This window comes from Chlorocebus sabaeus, chromosome 6 (genome assembly GCF_047675955.1).
Source record: "Chlorocebus sabaeus isolate Y175 chromosome 6, mChlSab1.0.hap1, whole genome shotgun sequence".
Classification (NCBI taxonomy): domain Eukaryota; kingdom Metazoa; phylum Chordata; class Mammalia; order Primates; family Cercopithecidae; genus Chlorocebus; species Chlorocebus sabaeus.
Genome location: NC_132909.1, coordinates 15,148,791 through 15,171,238, shown reverse-complemented (window position 1 = coordinate 15,171,238; position 22,448 = coordinate 15,148,791). Strand labels below are relative to the sequence as shown.

The window sequence follows — 22,448 nt, the reverse complement described above, 5'->3', positions numbered from 1 at the left end:
ACTTTCAGGTACAGGAGTCTGAGGTAGATTTGGTCTTTTCACATACTCCCAAATTTTCTGGAGGCTTTGTTCATTTCTTTTTACTCTTTTTTCTCTAAAGTTCTCTTCTAGCTTCATTTCATTCATTTGACCTTCAATAACTGATACCCTTTCTACCAGTGGATCGAGTTGGTTATTGAAGCTTGTGCATTTGTCACCTAGTTCTCGTTTCATGATTTTCACTTCTATCAGGTTGTTTAAGGACTTCTCTACATTGGTTATTCTAGTTAGCCGTTCATCAAATATTTTTTCAAGGTTTCTAGTTTCTGTGCGCTGGGTTTATACTTCCTCCTTTAGGTTGGAGAAGTTTGATTGTCTGAAGCCTTCTTCTCTCAATTCATCAAAGTTATTCTCTGTCCAGCTTTGTTCCATTGCTGGCAAGGAGCTGCGTTCCTTCGGAGGAGGAGAGGTGCTCCAAGTTTTAGAATTTTCAGCATTTCTGCACTGCTTTTTCCCCATCTTTGTGGTTTTATCTACTGTTGGTCTTTGATGATGGTGACGTACAGATGGGATTTTGGTGTGATGTCCTTTCTGTTTTTGTTAGTTTCCCTCCTAACAGTCAGGACCCTCAGCTACAGGTCTGTTGGAATCTGCATGAGGTCCACTCCAGAACCTTTTTGCCTGTGTATCAGCAGTGGAAGCTGCAGAAGAGTGAATATTGCTGAACAGCCAATGTTGCTGTCTGATCATTCCTCTGGAAGCTTCATCTCAGAGGTCTACCTGGCCATGTGAGATGTGGGGTGTCAGTCTGCCCTAGTGGAGATGTCTCCCAATTAGGCTACTCAGGAGTCAGGGACCCACTTGAGCAGGCAGTCTGTCCATTCTCAGATCCCAAACTCCATGTTGGGAGAACCACTACTCTCTTCAAAGCGGTCAGACAGGGACATTTGCAAGGACAGAGGTTTCTGCTGCCTTTTGTTTGGCTATTCCCTGTCCCCAGAGGTGGATTCTATAGAGGCAGAAAGGCCTCCTTGAGCTGCGGTGGGCTCCATCCACCTAGTTCAAGCCTCCTGGCCACTTTGTTTACTTACTTAAACCTCAGCAATGGCACGTGCCCCTTCCCCAGCCTTGCTGCTACCTTGCAGTTAGATCTCAGAATGCTGTGCTAGCAATGAGGGAGAGTCCATGGGCATGGGACCCTCTGAGCCAGGTGCGGGATATGAGCCTGGTGTGCCATTTGCTAAGACCCTTGGTAAAGTACAGTACTAGGATGGGAGTGACCTGATTTTCCAGGTGTTGTGTGTCATGATTTCCCTTGGCTAGGAAAGGGAATTCCCTTCCCCCTTGTACTTCCCAAGTGAGGCGATGCCTCACCCTGCTTCCACTCTCATTTGTTGGGCGGCACCCACTGTCTTGCACCCACTGTCCAAGATGCCCCAGTGAGATGAACCTAGTACCTCTGCTGGAAATGCAGAAATCGCCCGTTTTCTGTGTTGCTCACGCTGGGATCTGGAGGCTGGTGCTGTTCCTATTTGGCCATGTTGGCACCACCCCCCTTTTCTTTTTTTTAAATGGAGTCTCCCTTTGAGGCACAAGCTGCATTGCAGTGGCACAATCTCGGCTCACTGCAGCCTCTGTCTTCTGGGTTCAAGTGATACTCCCACCTCAGCATCCAAAGTAGCTGGGATAAATTGTGGGATCTGGCCAGCAGCCCACAATGCAACAGGCCTGTTTCTTTATTTCCAGGTGGATTGGCTGGTCCAGAAATAAATCACGCACACATGATAGTGAAAGCTGGGTCCAGGGGGGTCATTGCCTTCTGGTCCTGTGATGCCACCAATACACTATATATACCAGCATTTATTATTAAGTTTAGTGAGGGCAGGGTTAGGTTAGTGAGGGATTCAGGGTCATTTGATTATGAGGTGAGTTGGTCACATGGGGATGAAGTAATTCCTTAACATAACATCGGTATGCAGAAATACAGTACACAGAATTAAGAATTTACAACATAGTGTGGGCATCAGCATTTTCTAACACAGCTGTAAAACAGAAACACAGTCTATCTATATCCTATGATTAGCAAGGTATTAATCAGCAGTAACAGTTGCAGGAAAAGCTGGTTGCAAACAATCAATAGAAACAGGACGTGTAGCTAGACAACCGGTTAAACCAAAAAATTCTCAGAAGGGAGTATGCCTAAACTCTAAAGAGACCTACAAGAGCCATGGCAAGATAAGTGCGTTTACAATCCTATCTTATCCATATGAACAGGTGCCCCTCATGTATCCATTAATAGGCTCTCCACAAGGTTTGCATTCCATTCCAAGAGCTATGAGCAGCCCATCCTGGCATTGTCTTTACACAATCCTGCATGCAATTTTGTATTTACAATAATCAGGAGCATTTCATCTTTTTTCCATAGCAATGCTTTCAGGCGGTCTCCCTACAGGACTACAGGTGCGCGCCACCACACCCGGATAATTTTTGTATTTTTAGTAGAGACAGGGTTTCACCATATTGACGCGGCTGGTCTCCACCTCTTGACCTTGTGATCCGCCTGCCTTTTCCTCGCAAAGTGCTGGGATTACAGATGTGAGCCACTGCACCCGGCCCATATACCACACATTTCCTTGAGTTTTTGAATTCCAACCCAAGAGAAACTATTTGATATTTGAAGAAAGGCTGCACACAAATATTTGCACGCAAATAAAAATCTTTGTAGATTGCACCACATGAAGGAGACTACCAGTATGACTATCAGGATGAAAATATCAAGAGTTTGGAATATGCACCTTAGGCAAGATGCAAACCAACTACAATAGAATAGATCAAAGAAGAAGCCAGAAAATTCTAGTCATTTTAACCAGGCAGCACATTTGTTGATTTTTACAACTGAGTCTCTGTAATGCCCGATGTATTTATCCATGTGCAACAAGAAGTGTCAGAAATTGCACAGGTTCCCACTTGTTAGCTGGTAGAGAGCAATTCTATTTTCTAGCATGGCATGTCTATGTTAAATTAAAACAGGGAGTGAGAAGAATAGGCAAGTATAGAAGTAGAAGCCTAAACTATACTCCAATCCCAGCACTTTGGGAAGCCAAGGCATGTGAATCACCTGAGGTCGGGAGCTCAAGAGCAGCCTGACCAACATGTAGAAACCCCGTCTCTACCAAAAATACACAATTAGCCTGGTGTCATGGCGCATGCCTATAGTCCCAGCTACTAGGAAGGCTGAAGCAGGAGAATCACTTGAATCCAGGGGGTGGAGTTTATGGTGAGCCAAGATTGTGCCATTGCACTCCAGTGTGGGCAACAAGAGAGGAACTCTATCTTTAAAAAAGTGTTTTTGACATGGTATATCTGACACTGTTAACTTACTCTCAGAAGCTACTTCTTGTGAAATCCTAAGTACAGCATTATTCTGGAAAGCAAAGGAGACAGGCATAAGCAAGGATAAATTAAGAGAGGTAAGAGTCTCATCATGATTGATAGTCTTGTTCTGACATCTTGAGAAAAGCAGTCCACAGTGTAGTCATCAACTTACTGTCATGGTTTGTAATTTAAGTGTCTCTAAATTATGGTGTTGAACATTTGGTGAGCTCTGAAGGGCCCACACCTCAGACACGAGGGTTTTCCCATGAAATTTACATTGAGTTGTCCACCTCTAACTTATATGGCTTCAGGAACAGAGCTGTTCCTGTTCTTAATGATTTCATTGGAGAAAAATGAACTAGAAGAAATCAAAGAATTCAGGGTCCAGTCCAGTCTACCAATGGATTATAAATACTCAAAGATAATGAACAGTGGTTGAATATGGTAAGAGGTGTACTACAGTTTTTCTTTTCAAAATAATTTGTCTCTATATAGGGGTTTCTATTTTTATCAAGAATAATCTTAGTAGGATGAATTTGTTTGCAAAATAGGTTGAGTCTCAATGAACTTGCCCAGATTTTTTACTTAAGTGCAGCAAGAGTAGCAAGGGACCATAGAGGATCCTTTTAAACTTTGTTTTGCTAGAAGTTTTATAAGACTCTCAGATTAAACTTTCAAAAACCTCTTGAGACTAGAAAGCCAAACCAAGGCCAACGTCAGACTTTGCCTGCATTCCCTATGGGTTTATTCTATGTATATTCTCAAATAGAACATCCCAGTCAAAGCCTTAGTAATATAACCAATGTTTTCAAATATGCCCTGTTATAAAGAGAGTAGATTCTTACTGAACTTGTGCAAAAAACTGTATTACCATAAACATGTGAATACTCATGAATAGTTTCCCAATTCTGGGGCACTCAGATTCGGAGCAAAAGCAAATGTTTCCACTTTTGTTTACAAAAGTATACTTTACCAAACTGCTGTAAGGAAAATATAGCTTAAAAGAGAAAGTTCACAAATCTGGAGATTAAAACATTAGCTGTAGCTAATTATAAACTGTAGCTGATTATAAATACTTCAAGGAAGAATCAAAGCAACTGTCTGCGAATGAAAAAGATTTAAAATAACTATGGTTAAAAATCTAATGAGGTTTTTATTAGGTTGATTATGGTAAAGACACAGCTCACATAGAAATCTAGTTACTTCTGTGGCATATGACACTATGACTGATAACATATTCGATTTCCAGAAATTTCATATAGTTTTTAGAAAACTAATTTTTTAAAATTTTTCATTTTTATTTTTATTTTTTTGAGATGGAGTCTCGCCCTGTCACCCAGGCTGGAGTGCAGTGGCACAATGTCTCCTCACTGCAAGCTCTGACTCCCAGGTTCTCACCATTTCCTGCTAATGCATGGGGCTTGAGCATCCACTTTTAAAATGTTTTCCAGTGATTCCAATGTGTACCTCTATTTCACATCAGATTTCTCTGGTTTCTTGTGGCCTTCACCTTTTTTCTATTTTGGTATCATGATTATTTTCAGGTCTCATTTCCTGTCTTAGGCTTTATGTCTCCTGGGGTAGGGACCTTGCTTTCTTCGTTTCTGTATCTTTTTTGAACACGTGAATTAGTCATCAGGAAAAGGTCTCAATCACACATACATTGTGTTCTGAGTCTCAGGTTCACAGGCTAACCCTTAAGTCTTTGTTCTGCACGAGGTCAGAGATTACTTGTGATGAAGGTTGTGATTAAGTCTGTAGTGCAGATGGTGGAGGGAAGTTCATCCTGTTTTTGGGCATAGCATTGGAATTAAGAATTTTATGTTTATGTGGGTGAAGGCGCAGGGATGTATAGGAAGACAGTTCTAATTAGGATGTAGAAATTACACTAGGAAGTAGAGGTAAAGGAAGTGAGAAGGATTAGTAAATAGAAGAAATGTGAATTTACCAAATAGGCTAAAGGAGATTCCTGGAGATTCCTGATTAAGTGAATTAACTAGATTTTAGAAAGGTAATAAGTAGTCCTATGCAAGGAAGGTTTCAAAGTCTGGAGACAAGAAGTCAAGCAGCACTTTGAGAAGTGTTTGAGCTTTATGGGAATGGAGAGAAGTACACTATTGAGAGATGTGAAAAATAATGAAGAGGGTTTCACAACGTGAAATTGTGTTTCTCATTTGAATCTGAGAAACAAATGAGCAGAGGCTGGAGATAATTACGTATAAAAGACAGTGGAGGACAGGGAGCATAAAGGCCAGGGAGAAAGGGAACTGCAGGAATTAGTGCTGAGAAGCAGGAGTTTGGTGGAAGAAGGAGGAGATCCAGTCCCAGATACAGGCAAATAAATCTTCTCCCTCTCCCAAGCATGACAGTCAACTCTGCAGGAAACAGGACAAGAGAAAAGGCCATCATACCTGTCAGTCTTCCTGAAGTACAGAAATGACATCACGGCTGCAATATCGGATTATGATTAGGATGGAGGTCCTATTCCTGAATGAGCTGCCATGGAAAGAAAAGAAAAGAAGGAATGGAGGTGATGTTATTTTACAGGGGGGAACCTCAGGAGCAAGCATGTAACATGAGGTACTCTATAACTCTTTCTTCAAGGAATACATTATTTCTGTTGGAAAGTTGATGGGAGATGATTATATTCCTGCAGTTTTTTCCCCTCTCACCATGTTTCTAGGTTATCAATCCTCTGTCAATTCTCTACTGCACTCAGATATTTCAGAAAATTTTCAGATGTGAGAAAGGGTGATTGCTATTTTCTATGTCATTACAATTTTCCACTTTTCCACCTTTTCATGGTTGCATCTTTTTCTCAGTGTCTCTGTGGTGGCAGCTGTGAATGAGAACCTGCCAGGTGTCCATGGCAGGGACCTGATTGACAGAAGGCCCAGGTCAGTGCATTTCAAATTCACCACCTCCTTTGCACAGAAAGTTTCCTTCCCACAGGCTCCCAGCAAGGGCGTGAAAGCAAGCCTAGTTCTCTCATGCTCTTTTTAACGTTAATGGGTGACTGGTTGGAGGATTCCCCATCAGCCTTCCAAAAACTCTCTTAGAAATGCATTGATACCTAAAACTTCTTTCTCTTTCTTTTACACAGAAGTCAACTTTGCATAGGGGTCTATGGGTTCTCCCATACTACCTTCACGTCTGCCCCACATTCCCTCACAGGTATCTTCCATGATAAATTATCTCATATACTCAATCCCAACCTGGATGCATCTCAGTTGGTAAAAGGTAACATACCAGTCTTGATTCTTTGCACTTAGCTTTTTTCCTTTCTCTACCACAAGTAGTCAGTAGTCATGTCCTAGTGTTTTACGTGGTACCTCTTTTTCTATATATATATGGAAATAGGTACTGTTGAGGGGCACGTCCTTTGTGTCAGGTCCTGTGCTAAACACGTTACCTGTACCTCATTTAATTCACACAGTAACCCTGTCAGGTAGACATTATTTCCATTTTGCCAATGAAAAGACACAAGCTTAGAGTAGTGTAAAATCTCTCCTGGTGTCATATGGCTAGTAATAGGAGGATCTGAGATTTGATTCTAGGACTATTTGACCTCAAAGTTAATGATGATGGTAGTAATATAGCAGCTGACATTGCTTCGTCTGTGTGTGGCATCTTGTTTCATTGACTGCATGAAACCTTTAAAAGAATGGTATGAAGCAAGCTCTCTCCTACTTCAGGATATGAAAGAAGAACAAACTAAACCAAGCACAGTGACTGAAGGACAAAATACAGATTAGAGTGGATAAAAATAAAATGGAGAATGGAAAAAGAATACAGTAAATTAATAAAACCAATGTTGATTCTTCAAAGTAAAATCAACAAAATTGATGACCATTAACTAGACTGACTAAGAAAAAAAGAAGGAAGATTAAAATTACTAAAATCGGAAATGAAAATGGAGTCCAAGCGTGGTGGGTCATCTTTTAATCCTAGCACTTTGGAAGGTCACAATGGGAGGATTTCTTGAGGCCAGGTGTTTGGACCAGCATAGGTAACCTGGGGAGACCCTCCCTCTACAAAAAAAATTAAAAACCAATTAGCTGGGCATGGTGGCATGCATCTGTAATCCTAGTATCTTGGGAGGCTGAAGAAGGAGAAAAGCTTGAGCCCAGGAGGTTGAGGCTGCAGTAAGCCATAATCACACCACTGTATTTCAGCCTGGGCTGGCCTACAAAGTGAGAGCCTGTCTCTCTCTCTCAAAAAAAAAAAAAAAAAAAAAAAAAAAAAAAAAAAAAAAAAAAAAAGCAAAGAAAAAGAAAAAAGAAAATGAAGTGAAGTGATTACTACCAATTCTAATAAAATGATGATTATGAAAGTACTATAAATAATTGTATGCCAATAAATTGGATAACCTAGATGAAATAGATAAATTCCTAGAAAAACACAAAACTATGAATAGAACTATAATCAGTAATAAGATGAATCAATAAAAGTATTTGATGAAATTCAGTATTTTTTCATAATAAAAGCATTCGAACTAAGAATGGAAGGAAACTATCTTAACATAAAGGTAATATGTGAAAAACCCAATGCTAACATCATACTCAATGGAGAAAGACTGAAAGCTTTCTCTGTATGAGCAGGAACAAGGATGCTGCTTTTGACAATTCTATTCAATGTAGTATTGAATTGTCTGGTCAGGAAAATTAGGCAAGAATTTTTAAAAAGACGTTCAAATTGGAAGAAAGGAGTAAAATAATTTCTGTTCGCAGATAACTTGAACTTATATGTAGAAAATCCTAAGATGGAACAAACCTATTAGAATTAATAAATGAATTCAGTAATGTTCCACAATACAAAATCAACATTCAAACATCATTTGTATTTCAACACACTAACCATGAACAATCTGAAGGGCAATTAAGAGAAAAATTTTAATTTGTATTAACATCAAAAAGATTAAAATATTTACGAATAAGTTTAACCAAAGAGGTGAAATGATAATACCTGAAATCCATAAAATATTGCTTAATGTTGACATCAATAAAATGAAAGACATTTTGTTTTCATGAATTAGAAGACACACTATTGTCAGGAAGACAATGCCACCCAAAATGAGCTGCAGATTCAATACAATTCCTATCAGAATCTCAGTGACATTTTTGCAGTAAAAGAAAAATCCGTCCTAAAATATATATTGAATCTTATGACTCTAAGAGACAAACAACATTGAAGAGGAACAATGAGGCTGGAGGACTCACACTTCCTGATGTCAGCATTTACTCCAAAGCCCCAGTAACCAATACAGTGTGGTACTTGCATAAAGGAGGACTTAGAAATTAATAAGATAGAACAGAGAGCCCAGAAAGAAATACTTGCATATATGGCCAAATGATTTTCATCGAGTGTGCCAAGATCGTTCAATGGGGAAAGGACAGTGTTCTCACCGAATGATACTGGAAAAGCTGGATATCCCAGGGCAAGAATGAGTGGAACCTTTACCTAGCATCATATACAAAAATAAACGCACAATAGATCAAAGATCTAAATGTAAGAGCAAAATCTACACAACTCTTAGAAGAAAACAGGAGAAAAACTTCATGATACTGGATTTCACAACGATTTCTTGGTTGTAACAACAAAAGCATAGGCAACAAATAAAATGGATAAATTGGACTTCATAAAAATCAAAATCTTTTATACATTGAAGAATACTATCAAGAAAGTAAAAAGGCAACCTATGAAATGAGAAAAATATTTGCAAATTATAAGTGTGATAAGAAATTAATTTCCAGAATACATGAAAAACTACAAGTTAACAACAGCAAACATCCAACAATCCAATTAAAAAATGAACAAAGGATTAAAATAGAGTTTTCTCCAAGGAATATATGCAAATATCCAATAAGCCCATGCAGAGTTCCTCAGCGTCATGAATACATAGAGATATACAAATCAAAACCACAATGTGACACCACCTCACACACTTTAGGATGGCTTTGATAAACAACAATGACAGCAATACAAAACAAGTGTTTTCAAATAGATGGAAAAATTGGAGCTCTAGTGCATTACTGATGGGAATGGGAAATGTTATAGCCACTGTAAAAAGTGGTGTGGCTGTTTCTCAAAAAATTAAACAACAAATTACCATTCGATCCAGCAATTCCACTTCTGGACATACTGCCTATAGAATGGAAAAAATTTGAACAAATATTTGCACATTGATGTTCAGAGAAGCATTACACACAATAGCCAAAAAACGGAAACAACGGAAAAGTCCACTGAAAGATAAGTGGGTAGGCAAATGAGGTATATCTCTACATCGAAATGTTACTCAACCTTAACAAGGAGTAAAATTCCAATACATCGTGCAAAGTGGATGAACCTTGAAGACATCATGCTAACTGAAATAAGCCAGACATGAAAGGATAATTATTCTATAATTCCATTTATAAAAGATAGAATAGCCAGTTACATAGAGACAGAAAGTAGAATGGTATGTGCTAAGGGATAGGGGGAGAAGTGAGAGTTACTGTTTATAGGGTACAGAGGTTTAATATGGTAAAAGGAAAAAGTTCTGGAAATGGATAGTGTGACAGTTACACAACACTAAATTGCACATTTAGAAATAGTTAATGATAAGTCTTATATTAGATACATATAAAGTGTCCTGGTAGTCTTACACTCTATAAATACACACTTTTTTCACTGTCCCTTTCCTGCCATGCAGAGCCCCAGAGATGAATCTCCCTATTTATTCAAGTGTGCATCACTCACTGTCCTCTGTGCTGTGTCCCACATGCAGTGTCCACAGCCTCATAGAGCCGGTGACTTCAGAGCCAGGACACAGCTCAAGAGTCTTCCCCGAGACTCCCTCTCTTCTTATTTCCCTGTAGCCTAGGCTTCACTTCAACTGGCAGCTCGATTTAGCCAAATTCAGGACAGGCCACCAGGGCTCTTTCTCCATACATGCTGGTCTCACCCCAGGTGGAGTCAGGCAGGGCCAGTCACCAGAGAAGCCTGGAGCAGAGAAGGCAGCAGTCTGAGCTGCTCCTCCCTCATCCAAGGGGCTTCCTCCTCTCATTTGACGGAAAATTGTGAGCTTGTTTCAAAGCCTCAGATGTTCCTTGTAGCTCATGGAGTAGGTAAAAGGAAACAAAGACGTGGCAGAAAGGGACGTGTTGGTGACAGCGAGAAGCAACATGACCTTGAGGACTCTCCTTCTTGTCCCGCTGTGAAGCCTCTTCCACCACATAGGGCTCAGGGCTGAGAAAGCCCCATCCCTACCCTTGTCAGACTGGACGGAATGTCAGCCATGAGAAAACAGGAAAACAAGGTGAAGAGAGTCTGTAGAGACAATTTGGGAGGGTTCAAAAGGAGAATTTAGGATTTGCTTATGTCCATTGGACACAGACTGGGAATAAAAATGTTTTCCTGACTCTTCTCTGAAAGCCAGATATACTCCACCTAAAACCCTATTGTCAATGATGCAGAGATCCACTTACCAGAGACTCTGATCGTCTTGAATGTGGAACGTTCGCTGCCAGTGGCTGAGTTACGAACAGAGCAATGATAGAGCCCGCTATGGTTTGTAGTAATTTGGGGGATATAGATCCTTGGTCCTGTTTGCAGAAACTTCCCATTTATCGTCCAAGTATACTCTGCCGGTGGATTAGAGTCCGCGAAGCATGACAAGTAGAGGTTTTGTCCTGAACGGTAGTCGGTCAATGAAGGGAAAATGCTAGGGATGTCTGGACCATCTGGAGTAAAGAGAATAAAGCCACAGATGATGTCGTCCAAGGGAAGGGGACGCTCCTGGTCTCTTAAATTGACACAGTGTCCCCCTGAGCCAAGACACACCCTCAAGTCCCAGCCAAACCCCTTCTGTGTTCACTGAGCCAAGGCCTGAGGTATTCACCTGTTTCTCCCATCACAGGCTGTAGCCCCCAAGTCTCCCATGACAAGAGCATCCCTTCCCCTTATATTCTTGGTTAAGGCTGCGCCTAACCAGGTTTTCCCAGGGCAGGGAGTCATGTCCCACTCGGGTGTCCAGAAATAAAATTGTCTGTAAGTGGACCTGAGACAGACTGAGATGTCTGGTCTCTGGTAGTTTGGATTTAAGCTGGTGGCCTGGCCCACAGAGGAAACAAAGATGCAGAGGACATCCAGGGTGACTGGGTCACTGCAGATGCTAGCAACTCGGTCCCATATTTCACATTCATAGGGTCCTGTATCATTTCCTGTGACATTGGGTAGAATGAGGATCCTGGTTTTACCGGGTTACTTTAGCCTGGGACAGACTGGGAGGCTCTGACCATTTACCCACCACATGTAGGTATAGTCCTGAGTCTTAGGTTCACAAGTTAAGGCTACAGCATTCTTATTCTAAATGGGGTGATGTTGTTGCTGGTGATGTAGGGCTTGGGCAGCTCTGCTGTGTGGACAGCAGAGAGAAGATTGTCCAGTGTGGCACCTTTGATTCCTCCACAGGCATCCTTCAATCAGAGTTGGCATCTCCCACCTCTCAGCCCTCCTGAGTCCTTGAAAGTCAATAGCTGGTGCATGTGTCACAAGACAGATGCATGATGATGATCTAAGGGCTCAAAGACTGTGAGGCCGCCTGCTCTGTCTTAGGGAAGCACAGACTTTCTCAAGTGTGAATTGAGCAGCAGTGTTGGGTCATGGACAGACACGTCAGTGGGAGTCACAGGCCCTGGTACCCCTCCCAGTCCCTCTCTAATCAACTGACTGGCTGGTTCACCTTGGGTTCCTTACCTGGAATGTGCAACTGCTGGGCCCCTTCCAAATTCCATCCTACTTTGCCCCCCTAGAGGTGATTTCTCTGCAGTTTCCATTGCCAAGGACATTCTAGAGATGAGTAATAATGGGACTTCCCATTGTCCTGAAACCCTGAAGATACTGAGCAGCCTGGCCTGGGACTGGATGTTTCAGCAGAAAGAAGACAGGGGAGACCAGAGTCAAGTCTGGAGGTCAGTTCAGTCATCAGGCAGTGGAGGCACAAGGTGGGGTAGTTTTCTACAGGGATTTCATGATGACTTACTTGTTCCAGTGACCTCCAAAGATAGAGCAGAGTGCAAGGAGTGATCTAGAAAGAGTGAAGGGGTCAGGCAGGAGCTGGTGGCTTGGGAGCAGAACCATGTTCCCTGTTTTGGGTTCTTTAAGTTTCCTCTCCTTCTGCAGAGGACAGGTGAAGACCATATGGATCTTTCCAGAAACACATGTTGACATTTGCTGATGCAGAACGGACTGGTGGAAAGGGTGGGAATGAACTGCCAGAAATATGGTCCTCATGGACCATGTGTGTTTGATGGATATGAGACAAATTTGGGGAGAAATTTTGAATATTTTCTTTCATTGGAGCCTCTACTCTCTGATTCCATGGGTTTGACTAATCTAGGGACATCATGTAAGTGGATTCCAGAGTGAATCTGAGAAGAGACTGTTGGTTGCCAGAAACTGGGAGTTGGGAGAATCAGAAGTTGTTCATGGGTGAGCAGTTTCAGTTATGCAAGACGGGGAGGTTCTAGAGATCTGCTGTACAGCTTGATGCCTACAATTCTCACAAATTGAGTATTACTTATACATAAGACTTTGGGCAAAAAGTGTTTTGAATTTCTGACATTTCTTGATTCAGAAATATTTGTTGTGTAGTTACTGGTTTAGCATTCCAAATCTGAAGGATTCAAAATCTGAAATGCTCCAGTGAACATTTCTTTTCAGCATCAGATTAGTGCACCAAAGTGGGAGGTGATAAGCCAAATATATTCTTGCTCTTTTTTTTTTTTTTCTTTCACCACATTTCTAGCTTGGTGATTAGGTTTTGGGCAATTCCATACTGGCCATGCTGCACTCGTATATTTTTGAGGGCTTTGGGATGTGAGAGAGGCTGATTGCTATTTTCTATGTCATCAAAAGTTTCCACCTTTTCATGGTTGCATCTTTTTCTCAGTGTCTCTCTTGTGGCCATCATTAATAAGAGCCTGTCAGGTCAGATTTAGGACAGATTTTTGTAATTCTGCAAAAAATGTTACTGGGATTCTGGTAGGAGTTGTGTTGAATCTGGAGCTCACTTTGGGTAGTATTGCTTTCCTAAAAATATTGATTCTTCCAATCCGTGAAAATGAAATGTCTTTCCATATATTGATGTCGTCTTTAATTTCTTTCAGTAATATTTTGTAGTTTTCAGGGTATAACCCTTTGACCTTTTTGGTTAAACTTATTCCAAAATATTTTATTCTTTTTGATGTTAATGTGAATGGAAATTCTTTCTGAATTTCCATTCACATTGTTCATTGTTAGTGCAAACTCTAAAGAGTGATCTAGAATGAGTGAAGGGTACAGGCAAAAGCTGGTGGTTTTCAAGCAGAAACATATTCCCTGTCCTGGGATTTTGATTTTCTCTCTCCCTTTGCAGAGGACACACGGCTCTTCCCTGATAGCCAGATAGGCTTCACTGGAAAACATATTGCCAATGCTCCAGGGATCCACTTACCAGGGACTATGATCCTCTTGATTATGAGATTTGTTCCACCAGTGGCTGAGTTATGGATGAACCAGATATAGCACCCTCTATATGTTTTAGTGATTTGGGGCATAAAGAATACTTGTGCTGATTGCTGGAACATCCCATCAATCAGCCAAGAATGCTCTGCCAGTGGGTGAGAGTCTGTGAGACAGGAGAGCTTGAGGACTTCCCCTGTATGGTAATAGGTGTATGCAGAAGAAATGGTGGGGGCATCCAGGCCATCTGGAGCAAAGAGAATAAAGTCACAGGTGATGTTGTCAAAGGAAAGGGAAAATCCTGGTCTGTGGAAGGGCCACAGTGACCCTGTGAGCTAAGTCACATTAAAGTCCCAGCCAAATCCCTGCTGTGTTCACTGGTCTGGAACCTGAGGCACTAACCTGTTTTTCCTATCATAAGCTGTGGAAACTGATTCTCCCATGACAGGAGCAGCATTTCTCTCCCACTGTTGATCAAGTATAAGCCTACTCTTAGTAGTCATGGCCAGCTTTGATGTCCAGAGGTAAAAGTCTCTGTACTTGCACCTGAGAGGGACTGAGAGGCCTGGCCTCTGGCCATGTATATTTGGGATGGCAGCCTGGCTCACAGAGGAACAGAAGATACTCACAGAGGAGATTCAGGGTGACTGGGTCACTGCGGCTGGAACTCACTGGGTTCTTCATTTCACATTCATAGGGTCCTGTAGTATCCTTTGTGACAACAAATAGAATGAGGATCCTGTTGTTTTCGGACAACTGCAACGTGCGACTGTTACGGAGGCTCTTTCCATTTATCCACCACAAGAAGCTTACGTCCTGAGTGTCAGGATCACAGGATAAGATCACAGTCTCCGCGGCCTCCCTGGGGTTTAAGTTGCTGCTGGAGATGTAGGGCTTGGGAGTCTCCACTGTGCAAATAACAGAGAAGATTGCCCTGTGTGGCACCTTTGATTCCCCCAAAGACATTTTTCAATCAGAGATAGCCTTTCCCACCTCTCAGCCTACCCCAGTCCTTAAAAGCCCATGGCAGATGTGTGTGTTACAAGACAGATGCATGGCAATCTGAGGGCTCAGAGATTGTGAGGCTGCCTGCTTCATGTGGGAGAAGCACAGACTTTCTCAAGTGTGAATTGAGCAGCAGCGTTGGGTCATGGAAAGATATGGGACCAGCAGTCACAGCCCCTGGTGCCTCTCTGAGTCCCTCCCTCTCCAACTGCCTGGCTGGCCCACCTTGGGGTCCTCACCTGGAGCATGCAGTGCTGGAATCTTCTTAGTTTCAGTCTTACTTTGTCCCCCAAGGTATGCTTTCTCTGCACCTTCCCTTTCCAAGGACATCCTAGAGATGGATGATGGAACTCCCCATTGTCCTTAAACTTTGGGTACTGGGAAGCCTGGCCTGTGATTGTGTACTTCAGCAGAAATAACACAGGGGAGACCAGAGTCAAGCCTGGAGGTCAGTTCAGTCATCAGGCAGTGGAGCTACAAGTTGGGGCAGTATTCCCAGCTGTCTCATAGTGAACTGACTTGAGCCAGTGATCTCTAAAGATAGAACAGAGTCCATGGGATGACCTACAAAAAGTGAAGGCGACAAGCAAGAGCTGATAGCTTTGGACCAAGACCACGTTCCCTGTCCTGTATGCATGATGTTCCCTTCCCCCTGTAGAGGGCAGGTGATTACCATGTGTATCTTTCTAGAAATACATGTGGATGTTTGCAAATGCAGAACTGATTGTGGAAAGGCCGAACTTGAAGTGGTGATGGAAATCTGGCCCTCATGGACCACACGGGTTTGGTGGCTATTAGACCAATGTTTGGGAAGAAGTCTTGCGGATACTTTCTCTCATTAGACATTCTACTCTCTGATATTGTAAGTTTGACTACTTTATGTACCTCATCTCAGTGGATTCCAGAATGAATCGGAGAGTAGAATAATAGTTTCCAGGAGCTGGGGTTGGGGGAATAGGGCATTGTTCCGTGGGTGTGCGGTTTCAGTTACGCAGGATGAGGAGGTTCGGGAGATCGCCAGTACAGCTTCATGCCTATAGTTCATACAGATAAAGTGTTCCATACGCAGAATGCTTAAAACCAAGTGTTTTGGATTTCTAACTTTTTTTTATTTTGGAATATTTGCAGTAGATATTACTGGTTTAGCATCCTACCTCTGAAAAATTTAAAATCCAAAATGCTCCAGTGAGCACTTCTTTCTAGCATCACATCAGTGGTCGGAAGTGTTGGATTTTGGAGCATTTCAGATTTTGGATTTCTGGATTTGGGATGCTCAATTTGTAATATTGTAATTTTTCCATAAAATGTTGTCAGGAGTTTAGAACTCATGTTATGTTCTGACTCTAGTAACAAAACAAAAAAAGATTTGGGGGAAACATTAAAATGTTGTCATAAGTGGAAAGTTTTACTGATAGTCCAAACATCTAAGATCAATTGCTGGTAGTAGTATTTGTCTTGATACCTAATTAAATTTTAGGTGCGCCATGAATTCCAGCAGGATCACATGCTCAAAGAAAGATGCCAAAGATGATTTGAAATTAGCAAGTCCTTTAGTAGAGAGAGTCCCATTAAAAGGACAGAACTGGTCAGTTTGTCAATTACTTAAAGGGAGGAATGATGCTGAATTAAAAGAAGTGATGAGTGTTATGTTAGTAAATATAGAAAGAGCTCCCTGTTTCTAATTTCTGTGCAGAGTTAGGAAAAATGGGGAAGAGCCCAAAACAGGTATGTGAAATGCTTTCTTCATTTTCTCTCAACCTCAGGAAATACAACTCGAGTTTCAGTTTATGTGAATTAGGAAGAGTCCAAGTGAGACGCCAATGGCTCATGTGCCTCCCACACGAAGAACTCCAACTTATGAAAATGGCATCATCATGAGGAAACAATCATATGTGCCACAGGCAGTAAAACCACTAGATAGCAGCCACCTGGCCACCTCCAACAGGTCCCCAAAACCACCAGTATTCCTATTACGTGTGTGTTACAGACTTGGTAGTTGTCCCACAACTACAACATTTAAAAATTGCAATTGTCAATACAAAATGTTACATATGAAGTTGAAAATGTTGTTCCACTTTTTTTTCCATCACTCTTTTTGAACTTTCCTGTTTCAGTTTTGGGAGTTTCTATTGAAACATCCTCAAGTTAGGAATTCTTTCCTCAGCTGTGTGCACTCTACCAGAAAGCATCAAAAGCATTCTTCATTTCTCTAACAGAACTTTTCTTTTTTTTTATTTCTGAGGTGGAGTCTCGCTGTGTTGCCCAGGCTGGAGTGCAGTGGCACGACCTTGGCTCACTGCAAGCTCCGCATCCCGGGTTCATGCCATTCTCCTGCCTCAGCCTCCAGAGGAGCTGAACTACAGGTGCCCGGAAACACACCAGGCTAATTTGTTTGTATTTTTAATACAGACGGGGTTTCACCATGTTGGCCAGGATGGTTGTGATCTCCGGACATCGTGATCCACCCACCTCGGCCTCCCAAAGTGCTGGGATTACAGGCCTGAGCCACTGTGACTGGCCATCTCCGCGGGATTTTAACGAGTTTTTGACTTTTGAGTTTGTTCAGCTTTTTACTTACTCTTAAAAGTGAGTGACAAATTTGAAGCTTGTTATATGCCTGACAAGAAACCAGAAGTCTCTAGGAAGTGACTGGAGAATGTGAGCTCCATAGAAGGTGGAGGATGGAGTCACAAATGAAATGGGTGAAATCAGTCCATGGGCTTGGGAAACAGCAGGCCTGTCCAGCCTCTGACACCCTGGTGAGTCAGTGCAAAGATTACAACAGTGACAGCAAACAGGTATGGCTGACTCCATCTGGCATCTAGTCTCAGGCTGGCTGTCCTCACTCATTCCTGGACATAGGGCAGGATAACCATGGGAGGAATTTAGTTTATGGTTTAATTTTGAAGGAAGAATAATGTTTCCTCCATAAAACTAATACCCTTACTTGGCCCAGGGATTGCCTTTGTAAAACTGGTGAAGCACCATGAGAGTAAGATTATAGGAGGGAACTGAATTCTGCTCAAATGTAGGCACAGTTTCTATAATCTCTTACTGCTTAAATGTCATTTGGCTAGAGTTTACAAAATTTGTAACTAATTGCTGCTCGAGATAACATCACTATTGTAGAACCTGAGATTGGTCTTTTGAGATGTTTCTCATTCTTTGCATTCTGTCAACCCACTGACCTCATCCATACCCATGACCAATGACTCAGCCAGTCACGTGGTCCCCACCTAGAGTCAGATTCAAGCACAAACAGATCATTTCCCTCCGCCCGCATGACTCCATCCTCAAAAAATCAGCAGTACCCATTTTTACTCATGTGCCCCTGAAACTATCCTTGAAAATCTCTAACCCCTAATCCACTAGGGAGGCTGATTTGAGTAATACTAAACCTCCATCCTCCTGTTTGGCAGACTTGGAGTCATTAAAATCTTCATTTACTGCAAATCACCATCTGGATAAATTGGTTTTGTTTGTGCAGGAGGCCAGAAGAACTTGTCTGGGAATTATAAGAGTGGATGGAGGAGTTGTCTATCCATGTTCCATGGTCTTGTCCACAGAACAGCCTCACAAAGGAAAGAGCCTTGGATGGGGATACAGTGGGAGCTCATTCTTTTAGTGACCTGGGGACACTGGCTCAAGATGAAGCCTGGCAGTAGTGGCAACTCCGGATGATTTCTGTGCCTTTCCCATTTCCTGGGACGTGGGCCATTCCACAGTGTTAGCAGGAAGGGAATAGAACAGTCAGCCTAGTTAGAGGGAGTGTCTGGGGAAGGCCTAGGGGTGGAGGAAGAAGCTGTGCAGGACAGGGCTTGCCAGTTAGAATGAAGTGGGAGGAAGATGAGTGACACAGAGAAGCAGAGAGAGGCAGAGACAGCATGGCAGCGAACAGTGGGGCCTACAGTGACTTCAGAGACCCCAAGGACTAGGTGTCCCCATTTCCACAGTCCAGGACCAGGCAACCCTGAAAACTCTCCGGTGCCCAAGGAGCTGCAGAGTTACATGAGGTGGGGTGTCTTTAATGGCAAGAGGTTGTCGGGGGATGAAACATGGGTGTCAGCCTCTGAAGGAGAAGGGACAGGTGTGGCTAGAACCTCCTAGGATTCTATATCTGAGATCCAGTCTCTAAAGAGGTTATGGATCACTCTTTTCTTCATTCGATTCCTTCATTTGTTATGTGAGAGCACCTGAGTGTGTGTCTCTCACTGGGCCTGTGCTGGTGCAGGGCGTGAGTGGGGAAAGAACACAAGCTCCCTTCCTTTATCTTGTCATGCCAATGACATGGACACTTTGGGAAACAGGATTTCAGGTTCAGTGATAGGGGTTAAGATCTGAGAGGGAGGCCTGAACATTTTTTGCACTGACTCTGACAGTTGAGGCAGGTGATTTAGTTCTGGAGTGCAGACTAATCAGCTGACCATTTGCTCTCACTCCTCTGAGGTTTGGATGCCTCAGAAGAGAGGATTTGAGCCAATAAATGACTATGGGGTCCTTGGAACCCAATGATTCCTCACTTCTGGTGGAGGAGAGGATGGGTCTGTGGCTGCAGACAGACCTCATGTGACCCTGATCTGCCTTTTGTGTTTGTGTGACTCTGGTTCAGTGACTGTGCCTTCCTGTGCCTCAGTTTTCTCTCAGTCATAAAAGCGAAATGGCAAATGGACTGTGGCTTTTCATGCTATCTGTGAATACATTGTAAATTCTTCACAGTCACCAGACCTAACGCTTGGCACAGTGGAGGTGTTCACACAAACAGCATTTATTATTATTCACTCCCATGAGAGAGCACCTTTAGGTCAGACCCCTGTGGACAAGCTGCTGCCAGGTACTTTTCTCTCTTCTGTTTCTGCTTCTGGGGACATTAGGCTTTCTATGGAGTGTTCTAAGCCTCACAAGGCAGTTGACTGATGGCCTAGAAAGCTTGTCTTTCTGTCCTCTCCGCTCTGAGTCTCAGGTGAAGAAAGCTCTGTCCTTGCCCAGATGAGGCTCTGAGGGCAGAGCCCTGGCAGTGAGCAGCTCCAGGAGACACAGTCCTCAGACAGCTGGTAAATGCTTGGTCCCAGTAAGCCCTGCCACAACCCAGCCCTGGCACAGGCTCCTCAGCTTTATCTGGAGTAAGGATTTAGGGACAGGGATCTGGGGTTGAGGCTTCTAGGACTGAGCTTCTCTGAGAGTATCTCATGAGGCCTCTTAGGCAAAGCCCTACTCAGTTCTCCAGGGTCTTTCTCAGGGTCAAGTTTATGAAGAGGACATGAGGTGCTTGGCTGAGACTGATCTCCTCCTGCTGAGCAACCCCCCACCCCCCATCAGACTGTCCTTCCTGTGCAGCAAGTGTCTGCAGGGTCTGGAGGCAGGAAAGGAATTCTGATCTGTTGAAGTTTGTCTCCTCTGTGTGTGTCCTGCACTAAATGCCAAAACCCCAACATGGGACATAATGCAGAGAGGGACACAGGCACAGTCTAGGTCTGACAATCCTGTGTGTGCAAAGTAGAAGTGACCCTCACCCCGACACCCAGGGATCGTGTGGAATCACTCACGGTATAAGGTGTAATGTCCAGTTATTCCTTCAGTCCTATCACCTCGCTTTATGATTTGTATGGTGTAGGATCCTGTGTCGTTCCGGGTGACATTCTGGATCAACAAGGATGCATTGGAATATACTGTTTCTCGTCCACTGTATGCAGACCCAAATATAATTGTTTCAGTGTCTATCACATATGATGTAATGTAATGGTAGTGGTCCGTTATTTGCCCTTTGTACCAGATGTAGCCAGTAAGATTCTGGGGCAAATTGTGGACAAGTAGAAGAACATCCTTCCCCTCGGAAACTTTGGTTGGCTGGGCTTCAACTGTGACTTGAGCAGTGGTGGGTGGGTTCCAGAAGATTAAAAGTGATGCTAGGAGGTGGAGAGAGCATCGGTCAATATTGAGACCTATGTATGGGGGTGAAAGCTTTGGGCCCTGGGTCCTGAGAAGATCTCTTCAATCATCAGCCTTGAAACTACACACACACCCCACTAGGACATTAGGACACACACACACTGCTTTGTGTGTGTGTGTTTGTGTGTGTGTGTGTCCTACTGTCCTACTGGGTGAAGGTCAGCAGCATGACCCCCATTCCTTCAACCCTCTGACCTTGGCATTTTTGTTTGGAATCCTCTTCCCCAGGGATCTTCATGGCTCCCTCCACAACACCCTCAGGTCCTGCTTACATCAGGGCATCCTTAGACTTCTTTCCTGATACTTCCGTCAGAGACCCTGGGTCTTCCTTTTCTGACCTTTCCCTGCTCTGCTCCCTCCAGAGCACTTGTCAACACCTGACCTCACATTCTAGATCTCTTTGCATGTCTGTCTTCCTCCCCATGACCGTGTGCGCTCCATGAGGACAGTGACTTTTGTGATCTTGGTTGCATCCCAGTGCCTGGAACAGGCTGCAGACTTCTGTAGATGTGAGAGCTCCCAGGGCCCTCCATGCCTGGGTTGTTTCTTTTTTTCTTTCCTCAATTGTTGAGGTTTTTTGCTGAGGACAGTGTTTCATGCCCTGCTTATATTTTCATTTGAAGTGTCATCTCATAATAGTTATTATTATCATTTTACAAAATGTGATGTCCAGTGCTGATTAACCAGGAAAACAGAACACTTGAGATTTTCCTACCTCTTACCAATTCCGGTTCAATGTGATTCTCCTGTTTTAACCCCTGTCCCTCTTTGGTGTATTTTCCCCTATCCAGGCTACAACAGAGCCTTCTTTCCTGTTTTTTGTTTCTTCCTTCTTTCTTTCTTTCTTTCTTTTTTTTTTTTTTGAGACGGAATCTCGTACTGTCGCCCTGGCTGGCGTGCAGTGGTGCGATCTCGGCTCACTGCAACTTCTGCCTCCCAGGTTCATGTAAATTTCCTGCCTCAGTCTCCCAAGTAGCTAGGATTACAGGAGCACACCACCACACCTGGCTAATTTTTTGTATTTTTAGTAGAGACTGGGCTTCACTGTGTTGACCAGACTGGTGTTGAACTCCTGAACTCACAATCCACCCACCTCACCCTCCCAAAGTGCTGGCTTCTTTTATTTCTTAGAACGCCATCCTGTCCAGGAAACCCCATCCAATCACTCTGCTTCCTCCTCCTGTCCTCTCCCAGGGAGTTCTCTCCTCACCTGTGAGCAGGAGCTCCTTCCAGGTGATGTGCAGTGTGCAGGGAGGGGCTGAGAGGGGCCCCATGTCCTTTGCTGCCTGCGTGTTCTCCTCTGTGGAGATAAGCCTGGGATCCAGAAACTTTCTGAGCACAGCTGTCAGCTGTGCTGTCCTTCCTCCTTCTGTGCTGAGCCTCTTCCCGGGGCAGGAGCACTTCTCAGGCTCATGGGCGGGGTCTGTGCCCAGGACACCTCTCTGTCCCCTCCCCTCTCAGTCTTGCCTCCTTGTCCCTCCTTGTCTTTTTCCTTTTGTCTGTATGTCAAGTCCCTGGGAATTGTGGAGGCCTCTGTCTTTTTCAGCAGTGATTCTGTCACCACATCTCGATGCACACTATGTGCAGAAACACAAACACATACACAAAAGAGACACGCACAGACACACACAGTCACACACATACCCTGTAGGTTGGGAAAA

The 22,448-nt window shown here is 43.3% G+C and overlaps 1 pseudogene; it reads right to left on the bottom strand.

Annotated features, from left to right (window-relative positions):
- Window positions 1-6,955: 6,955 nt before the first annotated feature.
- LOC140711837 (pregnancy-specific beta-1-glycoprotein 7-like) lies at window positions 6,956-22,061 on the bottom strand (annotated as a pseudogene).
- Between the last annotated feature and the right edge of the window lie 387 nt (window positions 22,062-22,448).